The 24,935-nt window shown below is 45.0% G+C and overlaps 1 protein-coding gene across 1 annotated transcript in view; it reads left to right on the top strand.

The window, feature by feature from the left end:
* Positions 1–3,991: 3,991 nt before the first annotated feature.
* LOC144891547 (uncharacterized) overlaps positions 3,992–24,935 on the top strand; it is a 42,209-nt gene continuing 21,265 nt past the window's right edge. Inside the window, exon 1 of the mRNA XM_078775166.1 lies at positions 3,992–4,079. The gene's annotated coding sequence lies outside the window, so the exon portion shown is untranslated. The remainder of the gene's footprint in view (positions 4,080–24,935) is intronic.

The following is a 24,935-nucleotide window of genomic DNA, read 5'->3' as shown; positions in this document are numbered from 1 at the left end:
GTAGATACTGTTTAAATGAAGATCAAATATTGATATGTCCACATATGTTAAAAAGATTTTTAAAAAACATTTCATAGGGTGTACTTACTTTTTCCACATGCGAAATTTGCATTTATGTTTATTTAAATTATACAATGGACTACAAAATGTAAATGTTTCATGATATTTGCTATATTATATCACCTTTATCTATCAATATTGTTGAAATGAAGATCAAATAGCTGTATGTTGAAATATGTTGAAAAAGTCAAAACTTTACATGGGGTGTTCTTACTTTTTAACATGACTGTATGTATATACATGTTGTTACGGATTTATCACTCCCGCCTTTGTTGTTATTATATACTTGTAGGATTTTTAGTTTCAGGTAATATTGTTGTTAAGATTTCTGTGTGAAATGGAGATGACTTTAGTAGAAGGTAAAAATAAATGTTTGAGGAGAAAAAGAAAAAACGCGACAAAGAAACCGGAATAGGTGAGAGGAGAAAGATCGGTGGGGAAAAGAGACAGCCGTGAGTCGCATCGAGGCTGTGAGTGGAATTCTCGATATTGGTTGCGAATGAATTGAGGCTTCTCGTGAAATGGACTTTGGTACCGAGCGTGAACTATTGTTGGCGGAGAAGCAACCACTCCATTACAGGCCGATACGCCATTTTTCCTCTTTGTATGTTAGTACAAAGTGTTCTGGTGGGTAAAGCTCAAGATATATATTCGGCTTTACCGATTGACCAATGTGCAGATCATGAGACAGTTAAGAAAGCCATTCTCAAAGCCTATGAATTGGTCCCCAAAGCTTACCGACAAAAATTTAGGAATGCCAGGAAGCGGGAGAATGAGACCCAAGTGAAGTTTGCCAGAGAGAAGGAAACTATGTTTGATGGGTGGTGTGACTCGAAAGAGATTGGGGAAGACTTTAACCGTTTACGACAATTGATTTTGGTGGAAGAATTTAAACAGTGTGTCTACGCGGGCATTAAAGTTTATTTGGAAGAAAGAAAAGTACTTGAGTTGTATGAGGCAGCAACAGTGGCAGATGACTATGCCTTGACACAAAGGATGGGGTTTCACAAACCTATCTTCCCGCCTAGAGTTAGCCAGGGGAGGTACATTAAATCAGCTTTGGAGAGCAAATTCTCATGGAGGCAACCCAGAGAGTAGAATGGGTCAAAATCTGGTACCTCCAATTTTAGTGATCAAAAGACTGACTGTCCAAGGCAGACCTACCTTCCATTTTGGCCGAGGCAAACCACGGGATTTTCCTCCGGGCCTACTTGCGCTTTTTGCAAGAAACCTGGGCAATTGATGTCCCAATGTTATGCCCTGAAAAGAAGAAATGAAGATCGGAGTCAGGCTAGTTCAACTCCGAATGCGTTGGCCAGTGCATGCCAAAATTCAAAACTCAAAACATTTGTACAACCCCTTCTTGCAGAACACGTCTCCCAGTGGATGCCACAATATCAAACGTTACCTGCGGGACCATCCCAATGTGCCCCAAATTTTCACGGGCCCTGTCCTGGTGTTAAAGGTGAGTGACATGGCTCGGTGGATTTCTCTCCCATTCATTCACACAAATCCCATAACCATTCACACACATTTCAAAAATCATCAAAGCATGTATTTCATCCCCTGCAGGACCATGGCATAGATGTCATTACACATGTGTGTGTGTTTCTTCTAGGCAGCGGGAAGGGTAACGCACAAGCAAGATGGTGGGGGCGCTTCAGGCTGTGGTTGGAGCGGAATTCCGGATTGGAATGTTTCATACAGGTTATTGGCAGAGAGGTGATGCTTGAGTTGAGTGGCTACAGCGCGTTCCAAAGCTTTTGACAGAAAGGGTAGGTTGGAGATGGGTCTGAAGTTGTTTAGGGTGTCAGGGGTTTTTTTAGAATGGGGGTAACAGCAGCAATTTTGAGGGAAGGTGGGACGATGCCTGTAGACAGGGAGGAGTTTATTGTTGCAATGATAAGTGGAGAGAGAGCAGGGAGGGAGGCCTTGACAAAGCTGGAGGGGATGGGTTCAAGAGTGCAGGTGGCAGTTTTCATTCCTATGAGGAGTTCAGAGAGGTCAGTAGGGGAGATTGGGGAAAACCGAGACAGGGGATGGCAGGACAAGGGGGGGGGGGGCAGGTGGTTGGAGGGGGAGCGGGTGCGGCGGTGGTCAAGCTGTTGTGGATGTTGTCAATTTTGCGTTGGAAGAAAGAGAGGAAGGAGATGCAGTTGTCTACTGTGAATGACTGGGTGGTGGTGTTCAGGGGGCGGAGGAGTTTGTTTATTGTCGAGAAGAGTGCTTTTGGGTTTCCGGAGCCAGAGTGGATAATTTGAGAGTAGTAGGCGGAGCGGGCGTGGGAGAGGGCATCTTTGTAGTGTTGAAGGTGGTCCTTGTAGGCTTGGGAGTGAACTGTGAGACCTGTTTTATTGCGGAGTCTTTCAAGTTGGCGAGCACGAGTTTTCATCAGGCGGAGTTCAGGGGTAAACCAGGGAGCAGAATGGGTGAAAGAAACTGTTTTGGTTTTTACAGGCGCAAGTTAATGGAATCGTTTTTGTCACAACAGCTTTTTTGTGTAGGTATTTGGTTGCAAGTCACTATTCGAGGGCAGAAACATGTGTATTTCATTGTGTTCCATGTTTTTGTGACACGTCACTATTCTAGTGCAGAATAGTGTGTTTCATCAAATAGCGTGTTTTGTATTTATCTTGTACACAGGAAAACAACACATATTACACAAGAAACCTTGTTCGTGCAAAAACAGTCTCGTTTGCTGGATAGAAGCGTTTTTGATACAAAGCTTATTGTTTGTGCACTTTTTCTTCTTGCAAGGCACTACTCAAGGGCAGAAACGTGTGTTTCACGTTTTTGTTACACATCACTATTCTAGTGCAAAAGATTGTGTGTTTCATCAAATAGTGTGTACTGGATTTAGCTTGTATACAGCAAAACAACACATACTGTATTGCACAAGAAACCTTGTTCGTGCAAAAACAGCCTCGTTTGCTTTAAGGAAAGCATTTTTGGCACAAAAGTTTGTTGTTTATGCACTTTTTTTTGTTGTAAGTCACTAATGTAGTGCAGAAACGTGTGTATTTCATCAGATAGTGTGTAGTTAGCTTATCCATAGCAAAGCAACACATATTTCACAAGTAGCATTATTCTTGCACAAAACAGTTTTGTTTTCTTAATATAAGTGTTTTTGACACAAAAACTTGTTGTTTGTGCAGGTTTCTTGTTACAAGTCACTATTCGAGGGAAGAAACGTGTGTGGTTTATCACATTGTCTGTATTTATCTCGTGCAAAAACAGTCTCGTTTGCTTGATAGAAGTGTTTTTGACGCAAAAGGTTGTTGTTTGTGCACTTTTGTGTTGCAAGGTACTACTCAAGGGCAGAAATGTATTTTCCCAAAGATTAGCCATTTTTCTGACCATGTTGCCAAAAAAATGTGTTGCCTTCTTTTTATATATATTTTTTGTATGTTATGTGTGTTTTTTGTATGTTATATATTTGTATGTTAAGTCTAGGGTGTCAATAATTTTGTCACTGCCATTTCTTTTTATTTTCTGAATTAAAAGGATATATTAAGTTCTGAATCCAAAACAAAGGTTCTGTAATATTAACAGTGAAATAAAGAATTGTGGAGACCAAGTAATTTTGTCAGTTTCAACTTATTTTTAGAGAAAATTGTGAGTTATTTGAAAAAAGTGCAAGGCTGCCAATATTTTTGGCCACGACTGTACATATGTGTGTGCGTGTGTGTGTGTTTTTTGTTGTGTGTATGTCCCAACGATTGTCACGGCACAAGATAATTTTTTCTCCACGTGTGGTGCAAAAAACCAACGCAAAATACCATGTGTTATGGTGCCAACATACCATGTGTTATGGTGCCAAAATACCATGTGTTATGGTGCCAAATGCTTCCTGAATGTGTTGTTTCAATTCATCAACAGCTGCCTTGCGATGTTCTGAAACCATCGCTTTCATGTACCCCCACAGAGAATTGTCACAGGTGGTCAGATCAGGACTACGCGGTGGACAAAGAACATGTTGGCTGGAAGACCTACCAATCCAACAGAAAAAAATTATTGAGGTAATTTCATACCACACATTCATGATGTGCAGGTGCCCCATCCTGCTGGAAACAAATCTCATGGGCTAGTCCACATCGTTCAAGTTACCGACTCATTAAACAAGTAAGGACCAATGAGGTGGTGGGCAGATAACGCCACCCAAACCATAACATGTGGTGGATGGTCTTGCACTTCTTCAACATAATGTGAATTAGCATCACTCCAAAATAAACTATGAGTGGAGATGAACTGAGGTAAATACACTCATCACTAAACATAACCTTTGATATTTACTCCCGCTAGGGAGTAATGCATTCGATCGTGTCCGTCCGTGTGTGTGTTCGTGTGTTTGTGAACAAGATATCTGGAAAAGTTCTGAACAGATTTGGATGAAAGTTGGTGGGATGATTGCCCTTGGGATAAGGAAGAATTGATTAGTTTTTGGTGAAGCTCAGGATATTATTCTGGATCCACGAATTTTTTGAAGGATTTTTTTTTACCATTGGAAGATAGGGCTCAGCAGCGGCCACCCGCGGCGGGAGTATGCGCTCTACTGAGTGGCGTTCCAGTTTAGGAATTGTATCGAAGTTCTGCAGAAGTCTGTCACGACACAAGCTGTCAACCTGTTTTCATAATCTGCATCTGACAATTCACAAATGACAGTTGGTTTATATGGTTTTATGCAGCACTTCGAGAGTCTCCTTTCATTGTGTGACGTAACGATGAATACGACACACCCAACTCTGCAGAACGTTTCTGTAATGATTTTTCCGAAGATTTGAGAACGGATGTTGTATTGTTTTGAATTCTGAAATCACAAATTTTTTGTCGTCTGCTGCGCTTTTTGTCGACTACACTTCCAGCCTGAAATGCCTTTTCCCCCAAAGTTTAAGATTTAATTTTGACGGTGCTCGCTTTTCCAAAACACTCCTCAAAGTCTTTTTGCACCTGTTTCATCGTCTTGTCTGTGTTTCTCCTTTCGTGGTTTCTCCGCATCACTGTAACCATACTCTCTTCCACTGTAAATGGACTGTCTGCCATCTTGATTTAATGTATTATTTGTATTATCTGACAAAAAGAAAGAAAAAATAGTATAAATACATGGTATAAATATATCTGGTATAAACAGCTAAAACCGTGTCCTGTGATTTATGACTCTCCCTGTAGTTTTATATCGTTTTTCACTTCACCTAAGGTGTTCACCAATCACCCACTAGAGGGCGCTGGAGAAGCGTGGACAGCTTTGTTATCGAGATCGGGACGAAGCCCAACATCATTTACATCAGCATCATTTACATCAACATCATTTACATCATTTGCATCATTTACATCAACATAGTTTACATAATTTACATCAAAATAATTTACATCATTTACATCAACATCATTTACATCATTTACATAATTTACATCAACGTCATTTACATCATTTACATCAACGTCATTTACATCATTTACATCAACGTCATTTACATCAACATAATTTACATAATTTACATAATTTACATCAACGTCATTTACATCATTTACATCAACGTCATTTACATCATTTACATCAACATAATTTACATCATTTACATCAACGTCATTCACATCATTTACATCAACGTCATTTACATCGTCATTTATAGCCCAACGTCATTTAAAAGGATAGTGCATAATTGGAGATAAATTGAAGCGTCTCACTTTCCAAAACAGTGTTGTTCAAAATAACTGATGAGAAAACGAGCTCCAAAGGTGTGAAAACAAAACCTTAAATATGCGAAATGACGTAACACCGTGAGTCATTTCGTCATGGGAGTCATCTCGTTTATATCGTACATATCAATCCAAAGACTTTCTGACTCCCCCCAATCCCCTCCCAGTAATCGGATGAATTGCCAAGGTCACTAGAGATGGAAATTAAACAAGACGTGATCTTTATTGACCCCCATCGCACCGCGGAGCGAAAGGGGGACTGGTTTTCCCCTACGTCCGTGTGTGCGTCCGTCCGTCCATCCGTGCGTGCGTGCGTCCGTCCGTCCATGCGTGCGTGTGGACGTACGTGTGTACGTGCGTGCGTGAGCGAAGGCCCGAATTCTAATTTGGTGTGTGGGTGCAACTAAGCATAAGGAAGAACGCTATTGAAAATTGGGTCGCCACGTCAAAATCCAAGATGGCCGCCGCCATGTATGTCTGAACATTGTGAGCGGAATATCTTGAAAAATAAGCGAAGTACCAACTTCTAATCTGGTGTGTGGGTGTATCTCGGCATAAGGAAAAACGCTATTGCAAATTGGGTAGCCACGTCAAAATCCAAGATGGCCGCCACCATATATATGTCTGAACCTTGTGAGCGAAATATCTTGAAATATAAACGAACTACTAACTTCTAATCTGGTGTGTGGGTGTATCTACGCATAAGGGAGAACGCTATTGAAAATTGTGTCGCCACGTCAAAATCCAAGATGCCCGCCTTGCGTCTTCCACTTTGTCAACTCACATCACTTCACCGACGGGGGACCTAGGCGTAACACTTGTTCCTCTTGCGAAGAGCCATGGGATGAATAATAAATGATATAATTTAATATCTGATATATCTGTTTCCAAACAGGAAATCAGAGCTGTCTCCCTTGACATATCATGTGCCTTCGATATGGTCTGGCACTCAGCTCTGCTCACCAAACTCTCCTCCTATGGTATCCATGGAAACCTCCTCGCATGGCTTGCGGACTTCCTCTCTGGTTGTAGTCAACGTGTGGCCCTGAATGGATTTCTCTCATCGCCCCTTCCTGTTCTGGCTGGAGTTCCCCAAGGTAGTGTTCTGGGCCCTGTGCTATTTCTGGTCTTCATCAATGATCTCTCCGACTCTCTGGAAAATCCTCTCTATCTCTTTGCTGATGACTCCACTCTCTGCCACTCCATTCCTCATTACTCAGATCGCCAGTCTGCAGCCTCCTCACTCTCTGCAGACCTGGACAAAATCACAGACTGGTCAAACAAGTAGAACATGTCTTTCAATCCTGACAAATCTCACACTCTTACTATGTCTCTCTGAAAAGACCGACTGGACAACCCTCCCATGCACTTTCTCAACAATCCTCTCCAAGAAGTTCTGTCGCTCAAGCTTTTGGGTCTCACTATCTGACATGATCTTTCTTGGGAAAACCACATTTACAATCTGGCCTCCAAAGCCAGTGGCCGACTGGTCATCCTCCGTCGTGTGAAGTCCTTCCTTGGCACACCTGAGCTCCTCACCACATACAAGGCTTTCATCCGCAGCTCAATGGAATACTGCTCTCCCCTCTCCTGCCTCACACCCAGCCCAGCTTCACGCTGTTGAAACCAAAGCTTTCAGAATCATTGGAATCTCCTGCGATGAAGCTACCTCCGAGGGCCTTTCACTCACTCACCGCAGGCAGGTTGGTGGTCTTTCTGTCTTCTACCGACTCCTCTCCGGCCTTGCTCCCCCAGCTCTCTCTGTGCTCTGTCCCCCACATATTCTTACAGGTCGCTCAAGATCTGCCAGCAACCCTCTTATGGTTAAACTGCCAAAATCAAGACTCTGCTCACCTTTACTCCTTCATGCCCCTTTTGTCCTGCCTCTGGAACAAACTCCTCCACTCTCTTCAATCCCACTCCTCCCTCCAGGTCTTTAAAACAGCTGTTCACCACCATCTCTTATCTTCCCCCATCCAAAACCTTGATCTTTTCTACCCCCGCTAATTTTCACCACTGATACACTTTTTTGAAATTCCAACTTCTTTCCTGGAAGTCCTTGCAGTATCCATATGTTTTATACCTCTCCCACCTTCCCCCAAGCCCTCTCCCTCCCACAGATCTCTCGATGTCCTTGCTCTCAAATGTTGTGTCCGTCGTTCCCCCTCTCCCCATCTTGTCTACCACTCCCCTTATTTTGTGTTTTGTGTGTCGGTTTGACTTTTTGTGTGATGAATGTTAGCTCTTTCACGAGCCTCGATCTTGTATCCAAAAAAAACAAAAAAAAAACTTTGGGTGGATAAAGTGTTCACCATGTTATCAAACCATTGTAATCTCCGTTAAGTCCACCCCCTCCACCCTCGCTTTTAATGAGATTGATCCAGTTAATCCTGTGGAAAAACAGGTGAAAAGTTAAACATTTATTTGATTTTATTTTAATTGCATTCCTACCAACGGTGGGTGAAATCGGAACAAACGCCCAGGTGAGTCACCACGTCATCCGTTATGAGGATCAATAGTATCTGAACTACAAGAGAGCCATTTGTCTGTCTGTGTGTGTGTGTGTGTGTGTCTCTCTGTGTGTGCGTGTGTGTGTGTGTGTGTGTCTCTCTGTGTGTGCGTGTGTGTCTGTGTCTGTCTGTTTGTGCGTGTGTGTGTTTGTGTCTGTGTGTGTGTGTCTGTGTTTGTGACTGTGTGTGTGTGTGTGTGTGTGTCTGTCTGTCTGTCTGTGTGTGTGTGTGTGTGTGTGTGTGTGTGTGTGTGCGTGTGTGTCTGTGTCTGTCTGTGTGTGCATGTGTGTGTTTGTGACTTTGTGTGCATGTATGTGTGTGTGTGTCTGTGTGCGCGTGTGTGTCTGTGTCTGTGTGTTTCTGTGTTTGTGACTGTGTGTGTGTGTGTGTGTGTGTCTGTGTCTGTCTGTCTGTGTGTGCGTCTGTGTCTGTGTCTGTCTGTGTGTGCGTGTGTGTGTTTGTGAGTGTGTGTGCATGTGTGTCTGTGTCTGTCTGTCTGTGTGTGTCTGTATGTGTGTCTGTGTTGGTGACTGTATGTGTGTGTCTGTCTCTCTGTGTGTGCGTGTTTGTCTGTATGTGTGTGTCTGTCTGTTTGTCTGTGAGTGTGTTTGTCTGTGTTTGTGTGTGTGTGTGTGTGTGTGTGTCTCTCTTTCTGTGCGTGTTTGTCTGTGTCTGTCTGTGTGTGTGTGTGTGTCTGTGTGTGTGTGTGTATCTGTGTGTGTGTGTCTCTCTGTGTGTGCGTGTTTGTCTGTGTCTGTCTGTGTGTGTGTGTGTGTGTGTGTGTGTGTGTGTTTGTGTCACCAGTTTTCTCAGAGATGGCTGAACGTGTATTTTCGTCAAACTTTCAGAATTTCATCAATGAGTGCCGGGCCGTGTTTTAAGAAAAAAAAAAGTATTCATTTTTCATTTTTTTTTTAAGACGGATTTTTGGGGATTTTTCTTTTAATAACGCTATCGTTGGTGTAGGTAAGTGTGTGGGGACCCCATTCCTTAGTGGGTGTAGGGAAGTGTGTGGGGACCCCATTCCTTAGTGGGTGTAGGGAAGTGTTTTAGGCCCCCACAAAAATAGGACAGGCAACGCCGCGGATATCTCTGCTCGTAATATATAATATAATATTGTACAAGTAGCATTCCACAACTATTGGGGACGCCTCTTCGCGATGGTTGTACCCCCCAATGCAAGTCGGTGGCCAAATCTTCCCCATTCTTCCCTGCTGCCCAGATTCGTAATGGCAGTGCAGTCATGGTCACAGTGCCGATCGGTCTCCATGGACAGTTCCTTTACCTCTTGTCTCTCTTCTCTCTCGCTCTCTCTGTTTCTACCTCTGTCGTGGACATGACTTTGTGAAGGCGGGGGTACACCATCCTGGTTGTGGGGGATCTCTGGGTCGCTCCTGCGAGATCAATCGGCTGTCTCCATGCTTGGTCGATAGATCTCTGTCCAGGGCTTTACAAGAACAACAACAACTAGCATTCCAGTAAGTGTATAATTCATCAGTTTATTTTGGAGCCATCGATATATGCAAGAGCTAATGCGATCGTCTATAATCTAGAGGTAATCGCTTAGAAGCTTATATATAGCCTCTGTGTTCAATCTCGATCCAGCTATAAACGATCACTCTGGTGTTGCACATCATTGAGTGCATTGTTCATCAGGAGGATGCTAAAGCCAGAGGTTCTGTCTGCCAGCACTGGTCTTTGGTGGACGTTAGAGATCCCAAGGTGTCCTTTGAAGAGGAGGCGAGTTATCACCGGTATCCTGAACCAATCACCAATTCCTGTGCAAATGGCGGAGCCAGTGGTGATGACTGGGCAGATCTAGCCCCTGCAAATTGTTGATTCTAGACGCTCTTTGCTGTGGTGGATTCTGTGCTTTTAATCCGACCACCTTTGCCATATTTCTTTGAAATAATTCAACGAACAGAAAGAGGTGCTTATAATTTCGATCTTCTTCTTGGTGCCAAAGTTTATTATTGCGCTCAAAAACCAGATGTAAATGTACATTTCATACTTTTATTGTTACTTCTACTTTTCATTCCAATTCTTCAAGACATACAAACATGGAAACACCCACCCTCACAAAAAATGCACAATGGTAGGTTCCATAGATAAGCTTGGCAGGGGCTCCTCCTTCTGACTCCATTTATTTATCTTTCTCTCCCTCATCCTCGTACTCTGTAGCCGCTACTAACACAATAAATTCATTTGGGGAAGAATTGTTGTCACAAGAGGATCGAGTAAAACGGAAAACGACGGCCGGGGCACCATTTGCTTGAGTACCACGATAGCATTGTTTACATCGAGACCACCATGTTGTTAGGGTTGGTACAGTGGAGGCATGATGGGCTGAATGGCCTCCTCCTGCGACGGAATTCCTTGTTAAATAAATATAAATGTCAATCACCTCCTGCATTTCACCTCTCTACGCCTTGCGTTTGTTGCATTAATTCCTTCTGTGTTTCTCATTTATCAAGTTGGTCTGAATGGATAAATACCAAAGGCCATTCCACGGGGGCTTGGGTCAGCTCGCAGTCGGGACTGGTGATGAGTGTGGTCCAGATGTGGACCGCGGTCTGCCTTTTTAGGACCCTTGGCACTCTAATGACACAATAATCTCCGATGCAACACCAGAATATACAAGGAAATTAGACAATGATACACAATGAGGAGGCCATTACACTATTACTTTGTACACAAATGTGTGTTCACTACGGTCTATTTTTGAGCATCAAACAAACTCGAAAAACATTTTCCATAAAAGAGTAGTTACCTCTCTTCTATCGGAATTGTATACGGTGGCTTGCAAACCAAGCCTCAAGAATGGTGTAAAGTAGTCTTTTCAAAAAAACAATAAATGCAAGGCGTAGAGAGGTGAAATTCACTGCACGTGATGTGCAATGCGCGCAGAGTAAAACCAGTGTTCATTTACATCCATAGCACGTCTAATAAATAAAGAAGATACTAGAAGGGCACTCGGTAGAGGGCGTACCCCTGCCAGGCTGAACAGTTTACATTTTCTATCTATTGATAAGCTGGATCGGAATTCGTACCTGAACCAAAAGCTAATAGACTTGTGCTTGTCACTTACATAACTCATCTACCAAATTTTGTCATATTTCGTCCACAACTTTATGTGATATCATGCTACATATCGTTTTGGCCCGATGACTCAATGGTGAAGAATCACTTAAAAAAATAAAATAATTCTCTGATCTGAATCTGGATTTGAATCATCATGAAAATCGAATCGTTTCGTTCGACATGTCCACCATGTTTTGTTTGAATCCATCCACAACTTATTGAAACATCTTGATTTTTAATTGTTTTTTGCCCTATCTCTCAATGGTGTAGAATCACTTTAAAAATTCTCAGATCCAGTTCCATATCTTCACCAAAATCTAATCATTTCGTCCAAGTCACACACTCAACCTCTCCACAGAATTTCGTCTGAATCCGTCCTCAAGTTTTTGAGATATCTTCTTCACAAACAAACAAATGAACACGAGAGAGCAATCAGAGATTGCAGACCCTCGCCAGGACGTCTTTTCGTGGTTTTTAAGGCTTTTGTGTAAAAAATAATAATATGGCGGCCGAACCACGTGACCGGTGATGTCATCATTAAAAAAAATTCTCCACCAATTTATCCCTAGATGACGCTCAAGAAATTTCATCTTGATCGGATGAAGTTTTGTACTTGTCGAATTATGACGACATAATGGAGGCACATATGACATCATCATTAAAATATGTTATTCTCCATGGAGAGTTCTTTACAATGAGCCATGTCTCAATTTTTTTAATGCAGCGCTTTTGGATATATAGAGGTGCAAAGTTTTTCGGTTTTTCCAAGATGGCGGCCAAACCACGTGACAATGACGTCATCATTTTTTTCCCCCACAAGTTTTGGCCGACATTGCGCTCAAGAAATTGCATCTTGATTGGATGAAGTATTGTACTTGTCGAATTATGACGTCATAATGGAGGCCTTGGGCATACAAAGTTAAAAATTGGACACAGGCTATTCCAGGGCAAGGCAAATATGTGTGTAAAGTATGGCGATGCTATGTGCAACGATGTAGATGTAGTACTGAACACAAAAAGACAAAGACAGATGAAAAATCGGTCAGAGACCGAGGACTTGCCGGAATGTACTTTTTTATCGGCCATTTTGGATCAAAATAATAATACATAAGGACATGGGTTGAATCCCTGCTTGAGAGAATGCCAACCCACTCCCCGCCATGACGGTCGTCTCTCCAACTCACAATCCCACGAGATATGCGAAAAGGACAACCCAAAACAATTTATCTTTTTTTTGATTCGTATATAAACATCATTAAAAGTAAATAATGACCTCTGCCATAATTCAAACGACGTGGGTTTAATCTCTACATGGTCCACCACGCGGTAAACCCGGGTTGCCCCATAATTTTAAATCAGTTTACATAATTAATTAATCTATTTTAGGGGGAGTGCAACCCGGGTTCACGTGACAGGAAAATCCTTTGTGACATACATATATAAATACATATATATATATATATATATGTGACATAAATATGTGCCAAATATGTGACATAAATATGTGATAAATATGTGACATAAATATGTGATAAATATGTGACAAATATGTGACATACATAAATATATATATATATACATATAAATATGTATATATATATATATATATATATATATACATATAAAGGACAACATAGGAAAGGACAACATACATATATATATATATATATATATATATATATATATATATATATATATATATATATATATATATATATATATATTTACGGATCTCAGAGACGGCACTCCCCTTAGCAAGGGGGGGTTAATCCCCTTGGCCTGTTAAGCTGGCCGTCTCTAGTCCTTTTTTTTTTTTTTTTTTTTTTGTGTATACAGAGTCGAGGCTCGTGAAAGAGCTAACATTTATCAAACAAACAAATCAAACAAACAAACAAACAAAGGAAATAAAAAGGGGAGCGGTCGACAAGATGGGGAGAGAAGGGGAGGAAGCACACAAACACAACATTTGAGAGCAGGGACATCGGGAGATGTTTTTGGAGGGAGACGGCCTGGGGGGAGGCAGGATAGGTATAAAACGCAAGGACACCAAGGACTTCCAGGAAAGAAGTCAAAAGTCACCTCAAAAAAGTGGATTTGGGGTGAAATTAGCGGGGGTAGAAAAGATCAAGATTTTGGATTGGGGAAGATAAGAGATGGTGGTGAACAGCCGTTTTAAAGACCTGGAGGGAGGAGTGGGATTGAAGAGAGTGAGGGAGTTTGTTCCAGAGGCGGGAGAAAAGACGAATGAAGGAGTGAAGGTGAGCAGAGAGTCTTGATTTTGGCAGTTTAACCATAAGAGGGTTGCAGGCAGATCTTGTGCGACCTGCAGGAATATTTGGGGGACAGAGCCCAGAGAGTGTTGGGGGAGCAAGGCCAGAGAGGAGTCGGTAGAAGACGGAAAGACCACCAACCTGCCTGCGGTGATTAAGTGAAAGGCCCTCGGAGATAGCGTCATCGCCGGGAGATTCCAATGATTCTGAACGCTTTGGTTTCAACAGCGTGAAGACGAGCTAGGTGTGAGGCAGGAGCACCAGCCCAGAGGGGAGAGCAGTACTCCATTGAGCTGCGGATGAAAGCCTTGTATGTGGTGAGGAGCTCAGGTGTGCCAAGGAAGGACTTCGCACGACGGAGGATGCCCAGTCGGCGACTGGTTTTGGAGGCCAGCTTGGAAATGTGGTTTTCCCAGGAAAGATCATGGCAGATAGTGAGACCCAAAAGCTTGAGTGACAGAACTTCTTGGAGAGGATTATTCAGAAAGTAGATGGGAGGGTTGTCCAGTCGGTCTTTTCGGAGAGACATCGGAAGAGTGTGAGATTTGTCAGGATTGAAAGACATGTTCCACTTGTTTGCCCAGTCTGTGATTTTGTCCAGGTCTGCAGAGAGTGAGGAGGCTGCAGACTGCCGATCTGAGGGATGAGGAATGGAGCGGCATAGAGTGGAGTCATCAGCAAAGAGATAGAGAGGATTTTCAAGAGAGTCAGAGAGATCATTGATGAAGACCAGAAAAAGCACAGGGCCCAGAACACTGCCTTGGGGAACTCCAGCCTGAACAGGAAGAGGAGATGAGAGAAACCCATTCAGGGCCACACGTTGACTACGACTAGAGAGGAAGTCCGCCAGCCATGCATGGAGATTTCCATGGATACCAAAGGAGGAGAGTTTGGTGAGCAGAGCGGGGTGCCAGACCGTATCGAAGGCACGTGATATGTCGAGGGAGACAGCTATAATTTCCTGTTTGGCATTGAGGACCTCCATCCATTGTTGAGACAGCAGAAGCAGCATGTCCAGTGTAGAGTGACCTGGTCTGAAACCAAATTGATGATCAGAGATCAAGCCATTGGAGAAGAGGAAAGATTTTATATCCGAAGCAATGATGGATTCCATGACTTTGCTGATAATTGGGAGAAGGCTGATTGGTCTGTAGTTGCTAGGATCTGTTTTTGCACCTTTTTTGTGCAAAGCGGTGATGTTGGCTGATTTCCAAGCAGATGGCAGTTGACCTTGAGCAAAAGAGAGGGTGAAGAGAACAGAGAGAGGGAGTGAAAGAGCGGAAGAACAGGATTTTAGGACCCGTGGGCTGATGCCGTCAAGTCCAGTTGCAGAATCAGAGTCGAGGGTTGACAGAAACTTTTCCACCTTGTCAGGAGGAAAGGACACGGAGTCCAGGAGCAGCTGGGTACGACTAGGTATGGTGTGTACAGTGAGGGATGGGTTTGGGACACAAGATTTAGAGGCAAACAAGAGTTGAGGCATTCAGCTTTTTCACGTGCGGAGTCAGCTGTGTAGCCGTTTGAGGTAAGGGAGGGGATGGTACTTATAACGCTCTTTTGCGGGGTGAAATTGGTCAGGGTTATTGGTCAAGGTGTTCTCCCGAATACCTTTACCAATCCCTCCGCAAAACAGGGAGACAAGTAACGCTCGAACCACGGACAAGATGGTATTTGCCGAGTGGTTTAGCAATCCGTGATTCGAGCCGTTAACAAGAGACTAAACCCGATCATAAAGCGTTGGCCAAATCGTGCCACAGGTACTCAATCGAAAGAAAGGACTAAAGCGATCGGGGGAGAATGAAACAAAATAATAAGAAGGAACAGGTGGAATTTATTAATTATGTACAAAACCAAAGAAACCAAAGAAGAAACGAAAGCAATTTACAGAAGAAGAAGAAGACACAGGGCAAACCTTAAAACAATCTTATATTACTCCCCAGGACAACAAGCAGGACAGACAAACGGACTTACATGACAAGGGAATAGCAGGCAGGAATGACTGGAAGAAGGAGAAGGGTCCAAGTGGGACAGCAGGGCTGGAATATTCGGGCAAAGGCACAGCAAGGAGGTCCGCTCCAGGTCTACGCTCCGGGCTGGAAGCGAACAGCCAGCGGCAGCTCCACGTATTCGGTTTCACACTGTGGGGGCTTTCCGAAGCAGCTCCGCGCAGCTTCGTCTCTCACAGCCAGACCCCACCGAGCGCCGTCTCCAACCCAAGTCGATTCTCGTTTATCTCCTTCTCACTCGACTCTCTCTGCCTTCTTCCCCGTCCAACTCTTAAAAAGGCTTCGCGCCCACGCTTATATTACGCGTGTCGCAAATCAATGCGCGCTTCATGGAGCCACGCCCGCGATGGTACCTCGCCAGCCCTGGTTGGTCCGTAGGGGCTCGCTGACTCCGCCTCAGGTGGTGCATCGGCGTGCCACGCCCGTGATCTGGCGGCTCCTCCCCCTTCTTTCTCGGCTTGACCACATGGCTAATGGCGGCTGGGGCGAGCTCTGAGGCGGCTGTGGCTGGCAGAGGCGCGTACCACAATTGGTTGGAGAGGGACGTTGCAAAATGAACAGAATAGGGCCTATCTTATTTGATTAATGCAACACAGATTCAACTACTGGGAACAGGTCCTTAACTGAAACACATAATAATGAAATAACTACGAAGAGGGCCTATGGTTCGCTACGTGTTGTTCATGGACTAACTAGGGTGCGAACTTTAACAAGCCAATTGATGGGAATATTTACAGGGGAACATTTATAAGGGAAACATTTACTAAAATTTACTAGTGAAGGTTCTAAAAACCATAACACAGCACCCGTTTTTCCTCTAGGGTCGTCTCGACCCGAACTAACTTTACTTAATGTGACACTCAGGTGTAGTAGCCCTCTACTATTAACCTTACTGAGTGCGACAGTTTTAAAACAATTAAGTATGTCCCCCTGCTACGTTGCATCCTACCTAACAGACTCACACCCACAGGATAACCGAATCACGGAATTATTCGCAAACTATACATTTACGGTGGGGAGCATTATTTACAAAACACTAACTTGTATTTACACTGTGAACCCAGGACCTGTCATTTTGGGAGACAAAAAGATGTTTCTGAAAAAGAGGAAGAGCATGCACTGCACTGCACTGCACATATACACCATACTCAAGTGCCCGGGGATGCATAATTGATATTGCAGTGCACCCCCGAGCACAAGAGCATCACAAAGCACCAAAGCACCAAAGCACCATCAACACCAATAAGCACCATGAAAACACCAAAGCACCATCCAGTGCTCATTGCACACATAAAAAATTTTTTTTTTTTTAACTGTTGACACGTTCTTGTTGTTTCTGCTCCCTCTGCTCTGCTGGCCGATGTTTCTTCCTGATGTTGTTCCTTCTTGTTCTTTGCTTGCTGCCTATTTGAAAATAATAAAAAAGCACACAACGCATCCATTTTTATTTAGGGTCACCAGGGGCCAACTATGGGTGGTCCACCTGTATGGCAAAAGGTGCCACCTCACCGTGGTCCGCAAGCAAAGAACTCTCTCTCACTGGCCATCATGGCCGATCCCAGCAGAGGGGCCAGGCTCCAACACGTGGGGTCCATCAGTGTGTGGTGCTTGGCCACAGAAACGTGTGGTCCATAAAGTGGTGCTCGGCCGCAAGTCGTGCGGTCCATAAGGTGGTGTATCGATCCAGGCAGGCGGTGCAGCGACGGCTCGGGCACACAAGTGCGGCTACCTGCGCACTCCCCCCCGGACCCAAAAGGACCAAGCCATGAGTGGGGAAGGAAAGGACAAAGCAAGCATCGGAGCAAGGTCACAACGGTACACATCCAAACAAGGTAATGCAGAGGTGAGGTGCGCATGGGAGCGAGCGGAGAAAGCTCGTCCCTATCGTACATCACCCCCCACTGTCACCTCCCCTACCCTTGCCCTTACCCCGTATTTACACAAAACTCTACACATTTACAAATTCGTCACTACTGTCTCGTCTTCCCCATATCTCCCCTAATACCGAATTCGTCCACAATCCCAATTTGTAACCAAATTTGCCATCAAGCCCAATTCCTCATCAATTCTTCATAAGGAGGAAGAGATGGAACAAACAAGCACAATGTCACCCCCATGTCATGATGCGTCTCACCATTCACAAACATTTGCAAAAATCACAAAACAACCATGGTGTGGAGTTATGGCATCACCTCAGGTGAGTGAGGTGAGTGAGTGAGTGGCTGCAGATGGTGCGAAGGGATTCCCATCCTAAGTATCCTCTAAATGGCTTTAACACTTTTACTCTACCCGGGGTCTTTCCCTGCCAAACCATTGGCATCCATTTTGCTCGGTGGGCATGGCTTGTGGAGTGCATTAGTGTCGCAAATGTCCATTTACTTAATGTACGCAATACGCAATACAACTTAACGCAATACAACTTAATGTACAATGTCCATTTACCCCCATTACCCTATGTGGTTCTAAGAACCGAACTCCCATTGACCAAACTGTTGTGCTCACCAATTTGGGGTCTCACTCCCCCGATTCAACTCCCTGTGCCTTCGCACAATTTCCGGGCTGGGTCGTGTGGCTCACCAGCAGGTCTACTCACCTGCACACCTCCGCCACTGTAGTCGCCTCCGAGCTTACCTGCTCCTTACCCTAACCTAACTACCTGGGGAAGGCCCTCTGGCACTCTCCCCACTCGGTGCCCTCTCTGGCACTGGGCTACCCGGGTCCGTCCTCCGGATCCTCGGGCCCCACTGAACAACTCTACTGGCTCCCAGAGCCCACCTGCGGCCTCACCTGGCCGACATCCTAACAGCGGCGGAGTGCCCATTTAACCACACACACACTAACAGGCCACACACCCAGCCATTTCCACTTCACTAACGCACCCATCCAACCACCATTCTACCACATGCACCACAGATGCCAATATCCACCACAATTTACCTATACCCTCTACCTAGTCTTAAACTACCCTCCCCGGGTATTCGTGAAAGGGGTCCATCTTCCCCATCCACTCCTTTCGCACCAACCACTCCACTCCACATATTCCACACTACTCACTCCACACCATCCATTCCATACTCCATACATTCCATACCAGCTATTTCACACAACCATTCTCCATACTCTCCATGCTCCATGCTCCATTCACTCCAGGCCATCTATTCCATTCAACCATTCTCCATTCACCTGTGCTTTGCTTGCACACCTGTGCCCACACACACCTGGTGGCTCTTGCACCCGTCTTTCCTCCAGGACCATTTGCTCAATACAACTCACACTCGCACTTTTCACAATACGCTGCTCAATCACCTCCTTCACACAAACTGCATCATTCATGAGCATTGCCTCTCAATCCCTCATTTCAATATGCTCACCAGCAAGAACTTCCACACGCAATGCCTCATTCAATAAACCACACCACAAACACACTGCATCATCTGATCTACCTGGTTTTCCCTCCAACTTAGTGCTTCCTGTCTTCCCTTATACTATTGCACATCCCATGTCATTAACATCCATACTAATCTACCTACGTCCCCTACTACTTGTACAATGTCACTACTTAATTCTACACTTACCTATGGTCATCTTTCTAAATTCTATCATTTTATCCTATTACCCTCCCAGGCTAGTTTTCACAGCCAAAACCCCATAACTATTGCTCATGTGCCCGGTGGATGGGAGGGATGGCAGAGTTGCCGTCCCTCCACATCGGGCGTCTCCCATTATCAATTTTGCCCATTCAATTTTGCCAATCAAATTTGCCCATCAAATTTGCCAATCCAATTTGGCAATCATCAATTTCCTACCCCTATTCGTCCATTATTCTGAGCCTCGGTGCGTCATTACATCATTAAAACTCGGCTTCGCAAAGCCGAGCAATGAATTCGGGTGGTTTGGTAGCCTGCAGGTTGGGTCCGTCCGGCATTCGGTTCAGGGGAGGAGGTTTGGTTGGGCCAAGGTTCAAAGCACCATCCCGGGCGGGGCCTTTCGCTCCCATGCGCCTTGGGCCAACCTTGCCCGGGTGGGACGCCACCACCATAAGGGGGCGCCGTGCCGATCCCTCAGACCTTCCCTCGAACCGGGCCGGTCGCCTTGCCCGGCAAAGCCCGGACTCGACCGTGCGGGGCGGGGCCCGGCCCGGATCGTGCACGACGCTCCGAAGAGGAGCGACGCGTCACCGATCCCCGCCGGCTCCCACAATACCCAAAGCCCGGCATGGACCGGGAGCTTGCGTCGGCTAAACGTCGGTCTAACCGCTAACCCGGTCAATGTGGATGCTTTACACCGCATGCTCACATGCATACGCGACCCCTTTTACACTCACACATCCAGGTGTCCCAGCGCCTCTCGTACATCCCACGCATTCTACCACTGTACTCGCTCGTGCGTTCTCTTTCGCTCCATACTCCGGTCTACTCATAACGCTCACCACACACTCTCACGCACATTCTTGCGCATCCATTCCACCATTCGCACACCCTGTTACACACCACTCCTCTCGCGCACCTTCTTGCGCACACTCTCCCAGTACCACTCACCACAGGTGTGCATTCCAGCACATACCCACTCACACGCTCCGGTGTGCTCTCCCGCACCCGCGCCACAACAAGCTCACTCTCCGTGTCGCACTCCGTACACTCGGTTTCGCACATACCCTCCGACGTGCATTCGCTCGCACACCCGGTATCACTCCCATACTCTGTCACACACTCACTCTCCGACGCACACTTTTTCCTCACAAGCGCACCATTTCCACTCACACCACTCACAAGGGACCCTCCACCAACGCCCGGGTGCTTTCTCGATCCCAAGCACGCGAAAATTATTTTTGCGCCAAACATCCTCCTGCAAAATCTCCCCGCACAATATACAGGCTGACTCACCTGGGCACTTCTTCTTCTTCGCTCCAACACCTGCAAATCTTTATTGGGGTTATTAAGCACAGCATCGTGATGTGGGCATGGACTTTGCACATTTTCCATCTTTTCCTCCCGCTGTTGCTCTACCAAGTCCGTCTCTCCCATTCCAATTTCCACTATAATTAATTTGTTCATTTCTTTCTCCTCGACGACCGCTGGCTTTATTAAAATTTCCTCTTCTACCTCAGCGGTCGCCGGCTTCCCCATATCCCGGGTCGCGATTTCTACCCCCATCATTTTAACCGCGCTCTGCTCCGCCTCGCTCAACCCACGCTCCTCGAGTCGCGTTACCTCGTCCCGTACCCTTGGGACCTGCTCGCCCAACTCGCAGTCAATGTTCTCCCCCATTTTTTAAATTTGGTCACACATTCTGTTTTCCATTCCCTCTCTATCGGCCCTCATTCCTCCCATATCCTTACTCAATTCCCCTAATTTGGTTTTCCAATCATTTCCCATTTCCTCAATTTGGCTTCCCAATTGCTCACTGGTCTTGACCATAAAGGCCTCCATTTCAGCCATAAATGATTGCATGTCTACAACTGTTGGTACAAAGGGCGCAGCTCCCGCCGCCACGTGCGAGGCGCCATTTTGTGCGCCTGCAACCCCCGCTACGGCACCCTCATTGCTCTCCTCCTCCAATTACTCCCTGGGGTCCTGGATTGCCTCTAACCCCTCTTCTACCTCCCCTACCGGCACCCGATCACCTTGACTATCCATGGCACGATTTTAATTTGGGATATTAAATAAAAATTTCGGCCGCTCAAAATTTTGACCAAATTTTTAGATGTTCTTAAAAATTTGGTTCGGGTTCAAATCCCAACTCCTCGACACCAATAATTGTTACGACCAATAGCACAATTGGTGTCCAAAATTTGGTCTAAATAAATGTAGTCCCAGGTTCCAGATCCCAACTCCTGACACCAATTGTTACGGATCTCAGAGACAGCACTCCCCTTAACAAGGGGGGGTTAATTCCCTTGGCCTGTTAAGCTGGCCGTCTCTAGTCCTGGTACTTATAACGCTCTTTTGCGGGGTGAAATTGGTCAGGGTTATTGGTCAAGGTGTTCTCCCGAATACCTTTACCGATACCTCCGCAAAACAAGGAGACAAGTACCGCTCGAACCATGGACAAGATGGTATTTGCCGAGCGGTTTAGCAATCCGCGATTCGAGCCGTTAACAAGAGACTAAACCCGATTATAAAGCGTTGGCCAAATCGTGCCACAGGTACTCAATCGAAAGAAAGGACTAAAGCGATCGGGGGAGAACGAAACCAAAGAATAAGAAGGAACAGGTGGAATTTATTAATTATGTACAAAACCAAAGAAACCAAAGAAGAAACGAAAGCAATTTACAGAAGAAGAAGAAGACACAGGACAAACCTTAAAACAATCTTATATTACTCCCCAGGACAACAAGCAGGACAGACAAACAGACTTACACAACAAGGGAATAGCAGGCAGGAATGACTGGAAGAAGGAGAAGGGTCCAAGTGGGACAGCAGGGCTGGAAGGTTCGGACAAAGGCACAGCAAGGAGGTCTGCTCCAGGTCCACGCTGCAGACTGGAAGTGAACAGCCAGCGGCAGCTCCACGTATTCGGTTTCACACGGTGGGGGCTTTCCGAAGCAGCTCCGCGCAGCTTCGTCTCTCACAGCCAGACCCCACCAAGCGCCGTGTCCAACCCAAGTCGATTCTCGTTTATCTCCTTCTCACTCGACTCTCTCTGCCTTCTTCCCCGTCCAACTCTTAAAAAGGCTTCGCGCCCACGCTTATATTACGCGTGTCGCAAATCAATGCGCGCTTCATGGAGCCACGCCCGCGATGGTACCTCGCCAGCCCTGGTTGGTCCGTAGGGGCTCGCTGACTCCGCCTCAGGTGGTGCATCGGCGTGCCACGCCCGTGATCTGGCGGCTCCTCCCCCTTCTTTCTCGGCTTGACCACATGGCTAATGGCGGCTGGGGCGAGCGCTGAGGCGGCTGTGGCTGGCAGAGGCGCGTACCACAATTGGTTGGAGAGGGACGTTGCAAAATGAACGGAATAGGGCCTATCTTATTTGATTAATGCAACACAGATTCAACTACTGGGAACAGGTCCTTAACTGAAACACATAATAATGAAATAACTACGAAGAGGGCCTATGGTTCGCTACGTGTTGTTCATGGACTAACTAGGGTGCGAACTTTAACAAGCCAATTGATGGGAATATTTACAGGGGAACATTTATAAGGGAAACATTTACTAAAATTTACTAGTGAAGGTTCTAAAAACCGTAACAATATATATATATATATATATATATATATATATATATATATATAGATATATATATAGATATATATATATATGTATGTATATATATATATATATATATATATATATATATATATATATATATATATATATATATATATATATATCTATATCTATATATAAATATATATATATATATATATATATATATATATATATATATATATATATATATATATATATATATATATACTGTATATATATATATATATATATATATATATATATATATATATATATATATATATATAGGTTGGAGAACCAGATTACAGATACCATTATTAGTAACTCCCAACCGCAACCAGGTCGACTCCATATGATGAGTGGATACCAGAGATAACGTCACCGCGTGGCAGGCGGTGCGTATTGCTCCCAGCAAGGTGCAGCAGCAGCTGTATGGGACACCTTGCTGGCGGTTCTCCACTGATGATATGAAGGTCGCATAGTGACTGATATATATATATATATATATATATATATATATATATATATATATATATATATATATATATATATATATATATATATATATATATATATATATATATATATATATATATATGTTGGAACCCATCTGTGGATCGGTCCCATCGGCCGATGGGTCTGACCCATCTGTGGATGCACGAGAAATGACAATGCAGACCCATCGCCGATTTGTTACGGTCCGCGGATTAGATGTTATTTTTTTTACCGAGCGGAGGTAACCACGGCCGAACAGTTGTTCCCCGACTAAACCCGATTTACCCAAACGTTGGCTGTATCGCGCCACCGCTATTCAATGAGGGAAAAGACTAAGACGACGGATGTGAAGAAAAGGAAGACGAAGGCAAAGAAAGGTTTGAAATACGATTACTATTTATTACTATTTACAGGCTCAAAGTAACCAAGGAGAAGGAAAGATAATAAAATAATATACAGAAGCTTTTAGAGACACAGGGAAAATACTAGCTTATCTAACAGGCTTAATTAATACCCAGGACAGAACAAACAAAGACGACTCACACGGGGAATGATGATAGGAATTGGCTGGAAGGAGAGGAAAGTCCAATTTGTTCGGCAGCATGAATCGGCGCGTTCGGCAGCCGCCGTCCCTTCGCGGCCCTGCTCCAAACTGCCGTCCAGGCCCCAAACGGCTGTCGAGTCTTGTTGCTGCTGTAGACGCTGCTGCTGGCGAGCAAGGTGACGAATAGCAGGCTTTGTGCTTCCCTGGATGATCTTCTGCTTTTTGGACCTCACGACTCAGCCCTGCTCTGACGACCCAGCTCTTTCCTGTCCACCTCACCACGCAGCTCAGCTCAGCCTTTCAGCTCATCTCTTGGACTCATCTGCTTGTCTGCTTGGGGAGCGTCCCGCGGCGGGTTATATAGGCCCCGCCCTTCACCCTTTGCGAACCTCCCCCAAGCATTCTCTCTCCGCCCTCTCAAGCCAAACCCCTCGTTCTGGGTTGGATGAGCGGGGCCGACTTACTCCTCCCCTCTATGACGAGGTGGAGACCCGCCTTTCTTCCCCAACCCTGCCTCGTGGTCAATGGCGGCTTTGGAGGGGATGTAATTGCCAAATTGAGGCTTGGCCATTACGAAAGGGGAAATGGAGGTTTTTGGGAATGGGAATGAAGGGAATCTATCTCTTTTACTCGGTGCAATGGAGTGTCATGTTAATGGACGACAAGGCCTTACCCTAAAACACATAATAAGGATATAAACTGTTGAACAAGGGTTTTATCGGGTCCTGCAATGTGGTGTTTCATGGAATAACTACCGGGACGCCCTTTTTATTTTTACACAACACTGGAGGCAGGAGGCGCAGAATAAACAATAATCTATCTATAATTCCAGTAATCTCTGTCTGTACGTTTGTCTGTGACCGCTGTTTCTCGACAACCACGGGTCCGATATACTTTTAACTTGCCAGGTATATTGCTGGGGACCCGAGGATGTGCCTTTTCAAGTTTTCATATTAATCGGACAATTACTTACCGAGCTATGTCCAAAAAACGATTCAACCAATCAGAGAGCAGCGAACTATCGCGTGTGCCGAACGTGGCGGGCACACTCTGCCTCGGATGGCACATTTGAGAGCGTA

The sequence above is a fragment of the Myxine glutinosa genome, chromosome 4, assembly GCF_964187855.1.
Source record: "Myxine glutinosa chromosome 4, kmMyxGlut1.1, whole genome shotgun sequence".
Lineage (NCBI taxonomy): Eukaryota > Metazoa > Chordata > Myxini > Myxiniformes > Myxinidae > Myxine > Myxine glutinosa.
Note: the sequence above shows the minus strand (reverse complement) of the source record. Positions and strands in the feature narration are given on the sequence as shown.